This window comes from Monodelphis domestica, chromosome 2, assembly GCF_027887165.1.
Source record: "Monodelphis domestica isolate mMonDom1 chromosome 2, mMonDom1.pri, whole genome shotgun sequence".
Lineage (NCBI taxonomy): Eukaryota > Metazoa > Chordata > Mammalia > Didelphimorphia > Didelphidae > Monodelphis > Monodelphis domestica.
Window position 1 is genome coordinate 265824077 of NC_077228.1, and position 7236 is coordinate 265831312.

Sequence of the window (7236 nt, forward strand, 5' to 3'; positions counted from 1 at the left end):
AAAACAGTCATTAGTTTTATTGACCACAAGTGAGGAAGGGCACAAGCCAAAGGATAGGGGTTTCAGGAATGAGTGGTTAACAAAGGTGCCAGTCACTTGGTCAAGAATTTTTGCAATCAAAATTAAAGAAAACTCATTAAACTATTTAAAAATGGCACAGCTAAGTGATTTTTCCCCCCAAAATAGGGTAGACCTACTTATGTTTGAAGTGTGAAATAAAGTCACTTGAAGGAACAATTTAAACTGTCTACTGTGTGCCAGGCACTATACTAAATACTACACGTTTGATCTTCACAACCATCCTTCTAGGAACTATTATTAGCCCAAAACTGAGGCAGACAGGGTAAGTAATTCACCCAGGGTCACACACTGCTAGTAAGTGACTTGGGGCAGGATTTAAATCCAAATCTAACTGATCCTAGACCCAAGGCTCTATCCACTCTGCCTTCTAGTCAATTCTAGGAAGAGACTAGAGATCTAGGGAAGAAATTATGATTAAGTAAGTGAGATTCATTGAGTATTTTTGCAGTATGCCAGCCCTGAGAGAAATGAAGTACCAACAGATAGGTATTTGGAGCAGATGAAAAGATATACATGAATTAGTCATGGCCTTTGCCCCCTGCTATGAGAGGAGCATCTACACAGCACCCAGTATTCTTATCAAGGAAAACATCATTTGGTGAGATATGGGTGAAGTCATCCAATCACAGAGAATGATGTAAGTAAAGGTATAAAGGCAGGAAAGGACTGTCAAATTTCCTTAATAAATTATGAATGCACTGGGGAGAGGTAGGAGGGTAGGGAAGGATATCAGACTTTATAGCCACATATTAGCTGGCCTTTCTGTGTTTAGTGTCTAGTTTTTGGAACTCCCAAGTTTGCCCCTGTCCCTTGGGAATTTGCCTTAAGGGAAGTCCCTTAAAAGTACCCAATGGGTGGCAGCTGGGTAGCTCAGTGGATTGAGAGCTAGGCCTAGAGACAGGAGGTCCTAGGTTCAAATGTGGCCTCAGACACTTGCCAACTGTGTGACCCTGGGCAAGTCACTTAACCCTCATTGTCTAGCCCTTACCACTCTTCTGCCTTGGAGCCAATACACAGTATTGCCAAGATGGAAGGTAAGGGTTTTAAAAAAAAGTACCCAATGATCCCAGATCAGACATATAATAACATAATTATAATAGAGATAATGAAATCTTAAGTACCCTTTGACATGGGCATTGTACCCCAGAAGCCCAGGTGAGCTATTATCAGGGGAACTCCCTTGTTTTTCCTGAGTCTGAGCCTAGAGACACCCAATGACCCCACCTAGGGTCCTGAGATCCTCCTCTAGATGAACAGAAAGATGCACCTTCAGACCACACCTCGATCCTATCAGACATCTGTTTGTTCCCTAAAACTAAGGAATCCTTATGTCCCCAGGCAGACCCCAGTATGATCACCCCACCTCATGCCTGAGTAACTAACTCTATTGTAAAAAGTATAAAATCCCCAGAATTGATGTCATCTGGGGGAACAGCCTTTCCTTTCATGCTGTCCTCCCAGGAACTGCTCCCCATCTTGCTGTTCTACCTTCCTATCCTCCTGGCCACTCTCCACATTAATAAATCTCTTTTTGTTTTTAAGGTAAGTTTTGGAGTCATTGCATGCTTGCAAAAGGCATCCTTCCCGAACCCCCAAGGTATCCCTCCTGCCCATAACACCCTTTTTGTCTTAGAAGTTTCTCCCACAATATCAGAGACCTCTCTGCCTCTCCCTGATAGTCCAGCCCTGGACTCCTCATTTCCTGGTGTCCATCATGAAGTTAATCTATCATACTTCCCAGGCCTTTATTCCCCCCAAAAAAGTATATAAGACTCCCGAGTTCTATTATTCTGGGAAAGCATCTTTGGCAGGATGTTTCCGCAGAGACACTGTGACCAGTCCCCGAGCTTTGGCTCTGTGTGGTATCAAGTGCTGGTGTGGCGGCTGAATCTTGAGCACTGCCTCTTGTCCTGACTAAAGACTTGTTCTTTCTAACTACTTGAGTGGTTCTGTGTTTTTCAAAGTTGACGATGTCTACGTTCTCTTCTTCCCCAGGAGGCAGGTCCTCTCCCTTAGTCCCACTGTAGAAGGAATTCTCCACTATAACCAGAAAGGAAAGGAAAGCCACCACCCTCCAGGGCTGTCCATTCCTGGATTGGACTGCTCTAATTGGACAGTTTTCCTTCTCTTAAGGATAAATTTACCTCCAGACTTTCCCTGCGGCCCTGCCCAGTGGGGCAAAAGGAACAAAAGGAATGCCATTTCCATGGAAAACCCTTTCACTATTTGGAAACCTATCCCCGGGACCTCTTTTTTCCAAGCTAAATTCAAATTCATCCTTTTCCTCCTATAATATGCTACTGTTAGTTGGGTTCTGAAGAAATCATTCCAAAAGAGGAATTGTTCACATTTTTCTCTTTGTTTTATTTCCTGCAGTTAGTGATTGCTTTACCAGTGTGGAATCTAGAAGCCCCCAAGCTTGCAGCCTAGTAAGATTCAAGGACCCCCAGTTTAGTTAGCTTCAGGTGAAAAGCCCCGAGTTTGAACTTGTCACAGGAAAGAACTCCCAGAGGGAAAGTCCAATCTTCGGAGTTTCAGACTAACGATACACCTTAAAGGAGTTTAGGGGGGGAGGGCTAACCGTCAGGCATAGAGTATCTCTTTTGTCTCAATGGTTTCTCCTCTTAGGCCACAGTCCTTTACCTGGGTAGCCCCGACCTTGGTTGGATCTTTCCCTTTGTGTCCTTTGTAAAGCATCCGCCCCTCCTGTTATTCCTGTCTGGGCCTCCTCTTTTTCCTTGGTTACCATTGTAAAGCCAATTAACTATCCCTCTCTCATCCTCAGTCCCCTGGTTCCCCCCCAAAAGGAATCTAATCTTCCCACTTTAATGGCTCTTTGGAGCTGTCACTTATTGCAGTCACTCCCAGGGATAAGTTTTGGCCCTGGGCTCTGAGCAAAGGGTCAATTATTGGACCTATCCCTTTCCAGATTAAAGACTTGTTTTTTCTAAATATGTAATAGTTCAGTGTTTGTTTGTTTGTTTGTTTTTCCCAGTTTAACATTTCTAAAAGCAGGATTTTGGGGGCAGCTAGGTAGTAGCACAGTAGAAAGAGCACCAGGCCTGGAGCTGGAAGGATCTGAATTCAAATTTGATCCCAGTCACTTCTTAGCGGTAGGCCCCGGGGCAAGTCCCCTGACTCCAATCGCTGCTCTGGTCTTAAAACTGCTAGTAAATCCGAAGGTAAGGGTTTAAAAAAACAAACCCTCCAGGAAATCTCTTGCTCCCCAGCCCCCCACTTTGTAATCAGATCATAGATTGCCATCATTTTTGAAAGCCGAGGCGCCATCTCCGGAGTTTAGCGGTGCAGTCAGAAGAGATGACAGTTCAGTTGAATAGCTGAGCAGGATCAAGTATTTCCTCGGGAGCTCATTTGCTCTTTCACTTGAGGCATGCCTTTTAGTGTGCAGTCTTTCCTTAAGGGCTCTGACATGGGCACTGTACCCCAGAAACCCAGGGAAACTCCTTGCATCCTCCTGACTCTGAACCTAGAAACATCCTACGACCCCCTCCTCCGGTCCTGAGATGTTTATCCTCTTTGATCGTCCTCTAGACTTAAGATGGACAAAGAGATGAATCTTTATGCCTCCAGGCAGGCCCCAGTCAGAAGACCACCTCACCCCACCAAATGCCTGAAGGACTAACATTCTGGTCATGTCCACACCAGGACATAGCATCTGTTGTAAAGAGGATAAAGGCCCCAGAACTGATGTCGTCTGGGGAACAGCCTTTCCATTCATGCTGTCCTCCCAGGAACTGGTCCTCATCTTGCTGTTCCACCTTGCTATCCTCCTGGCCACTCTCAACATTACCTTCTAAATAAATTTCTCTTTTTGTTTTTAAGCGAAGTTTTGGAGTCTTGCATGCTTGCAAAAGGTATCCTTCCTGAACCCCAGGGGTGCACATCCAAACCCCTGTCAACATGGAAATCTAGAGATCCCCAGTTTATTTAGTTTGAGTGTAGAAACCCCAGGTTTTGACCTTGTCTCAGGAGAGGTTTCCCCCTGAGGGAAGGTCCCTCTTCACCAGACAGTGAACTTCTTGGTAGTTTGGGTGGGAACAGCTAATCCCATCCAATATTGAACATCTCTTTTGTCCCAATGGTTTCTTCCCCTAGGCTAAGGTCCACGACCAAGGTGACCCAGCCCTAGGCTGAGTCTTTCCCTTTTGTGTCCATTGTAGGGCCCCAGCCCCTCACTATTATTCCTGTCTGGAACTCCTCATTTTCCTTTCTTACCATTGTAAAGTCAATCAACTGTCCCTCTAATCCTAAAGCCCCCAGGTCATCTAGAGTGGTATATAGGTTCCCTAAGTTCTTTTGTTCCTCGGAGTCCATCCTGAGTCGGTGGCACTCCCAGGGGCTGGTGACCAGAGCGTCTTGACTCCGGTGCAGTCTTGGAAATCAGCTCTGTTGTCGTAGTAGTAGCGCTAACCCCTTTTTCCTTGATTAAAGAGTGATTTTGACTATTTAATAGTTCTGTGTTTTTTCTAGTTGACACCCCATAAACAGGCTCTACAACTTTTTCTCCTTATAGTTTCCAGTAAGGAATGTCAGTTAATTCACAAAAGGTTAGCACTTGCAGTTTATAAAATATTCCTAGACACAATATGAAAAGAGCGAGCAACTCTAAATCAAAGATTGGAGCTCGGATTATGGGCACGGACTTTAAAGGCCTCCCACCATCTTGGGACGCCAGTAGAGTTTCCAGTGTCCTTCCTAAACTGTGTTGCCCCAGACTAAATCAAATACTCCAGATGTGGCCTGCCCGAGGCCAGGTACTGGGACTCAGCTTCTCATTCCTGGAAGTCAAGTCTTAACGGAGCTGAAGTCCGGCACACTGTGGAGTCATGCAGTCCATGAAAACCTCCAGATCTTTTTCATCTACTTTGGGTCTAACCAAACTTCTTCCATCCTACTTTGTGAGACTGACTTCTTTAAAGCCCAAGTAGAAGACTGTCAACGTGAAATCTAGAAATCTCCAGTTTATTTTAAACTAAATAACAACTACTACCCTTAAACTAGGGTAGAATCCCCAGGTTTTGACCTTGTCACAGGAGAGGTTACCAAGGTGGCCCAGGGCTGGGCCACCTTGGTAATGGACCTTAACCTAGGGGGAGAAACCACTGGGACAAAAGAAATACTTAACATCAGATGGGATTAGCTGCTCCCACCCAATCTACCAGGATGTCCATTGTCTGGTGAAGAGGGACCTTCCCTCAGGGGGAAACCTCTCCTGTGACAAGGTCAAAAACTGGGGATTTCTGGATTTCCATGTTGACAGCAACCAAGAGAAAATTCCAGTCTATTATTTATTTTGGGCATTGATATATTTAAACAGATGAATTTTTAGCATCTTTCTGTTGTATGAGCAACTGACTGCTCTTTGAATCTGGCCATCTCGCTGGGCTGAACTATCATCCAAGCCTTGTTCTGCTCAAGAGCCCTCCTTATAACGAATAATTACAATTAAGCAAAACAAGTCAACACGTTGATCAAATGGTTTTGTAGAGATGGAGAGCCAAGCCTGGCTCCTGCCTCAGCTCCCATAATTAAAGGCAATAACCTCAGCTAAGCATCTGAGGCCTGTTTCTTCTGAAGTGTGCAATAGTTTCTAACTGATTAACACAAATTGTTGATGGAGGATGTCAGGAAGGGATATGGATAGATTTTGGAAGACTAGCATAGAGAAGGGACATCCCTGGAAGCCTCCTACCCCAAAATTTGTGCCCCCTCACAATAAGGGGTGCAATAAGAAGAACACATGAACATGAAATAAAACAAGGTGTATTAGGGCCAGACTAGGGAGGGCCTTAGAAGGACTAGAGGCCAGACTAGGAGGCTCAAGGAGGTGTCTGAAGCTGGTAGAATGCCTGAGACAAAGAATTCTGAGCTGCAGGAGAGTTACAGCCATACAGCCAGATGTGCGTATGGTCCATCCCAGTATGGAGAGCCACCAGGCTGTTCAAAGGGAGCCCCAATCTCAGAAAAAGCAAAAAACCCAACAACTTTAAAACCTAAGGGAGCTAGATTTAGTTCTATAGGTAATGTGAAACCATTTAAAGACTTTTTGGTGTGGTTTTTTTTTTTTTTGGTGTGTGTGTGTGGGGTGTTGTTAGCATTAGAGATGACCAGATCTGTGCTAGGGAAGGAGAGTAATGAGGTGCCATTGTGAAGGATAGATAAGAAGTTGTTGTGACAGACCAGGTCACAGGTAATGTGTGCCTGGACTAGAGTGGTGTCAGCAAGTGGGAATAAAAAGGATGAGACTGGAAGAGTAGCTTTGCAAAGATGGGGCACTTCCCCAAAACCTGGAAGGGAAAGATGCAGAGATATTTGAGATCAATATGATAAAAGATATTTTTGGATGAATAAGTGAGGTTCTCATTTGAGACTGATGATTTTGAAGTATGGGATGGCAACTTCCATGGGGAGTACACTAAGGAATTAATACAGAATGAAGAAGGGGAAAAAATACAGATCAAAGATTGTGGTGTATCTATCACTGAGAGACTCATTGAAGTTACCATAAACCTGGGGTGGGCCAGGTCAGCATAGGGTTATGATTTTCTCCAGCAACATCCCAGCCTGGGAGGCAGTCATGAGGAGACTGCATAAGGAAGACGATTCAGATTCAGAATTCTGGGCATGTCAAAGGTCCGTCTCAGCTGTTAGTGGGCTTAGGGTGTTAGACTGGACAATGATCAGAGTCCAATCTATGCAGGTAGTCATGTAGACATAATGGGGCAAATGGATCCCAGTGAGAATAAAATGTGGGCAATGGAGGAAAAGTTTTTTGAAAACAAAAAACCTAATTTTTTTAAAAGCATACCACTTCCTTTAATAACCAAGTATTTTCTAATGTACTTGGGAACTTCTGCAGGAGAGAAGGTAGAGGGGAAATAAAAGGGAAAAGCAAATTAGAAAATTGGAGAAACCCAGCTCTTTAAAAGTACAATATTCTCATCTCTGAAAGGAAAAAAGGATTTATCCATAGATATATAAAAATATAGATTTTTGTGGTGGCACCTGGAAACTAAAGAGGTGCCCATCTAGCAGGGGGATGGCTGAATAAATTATACTATATTGTGTTTTAGGAAATGACTAAAAAGATGGTTTGAGAGAGACCTGGAAAGACTTGGGTAATCTAAGCAGGAG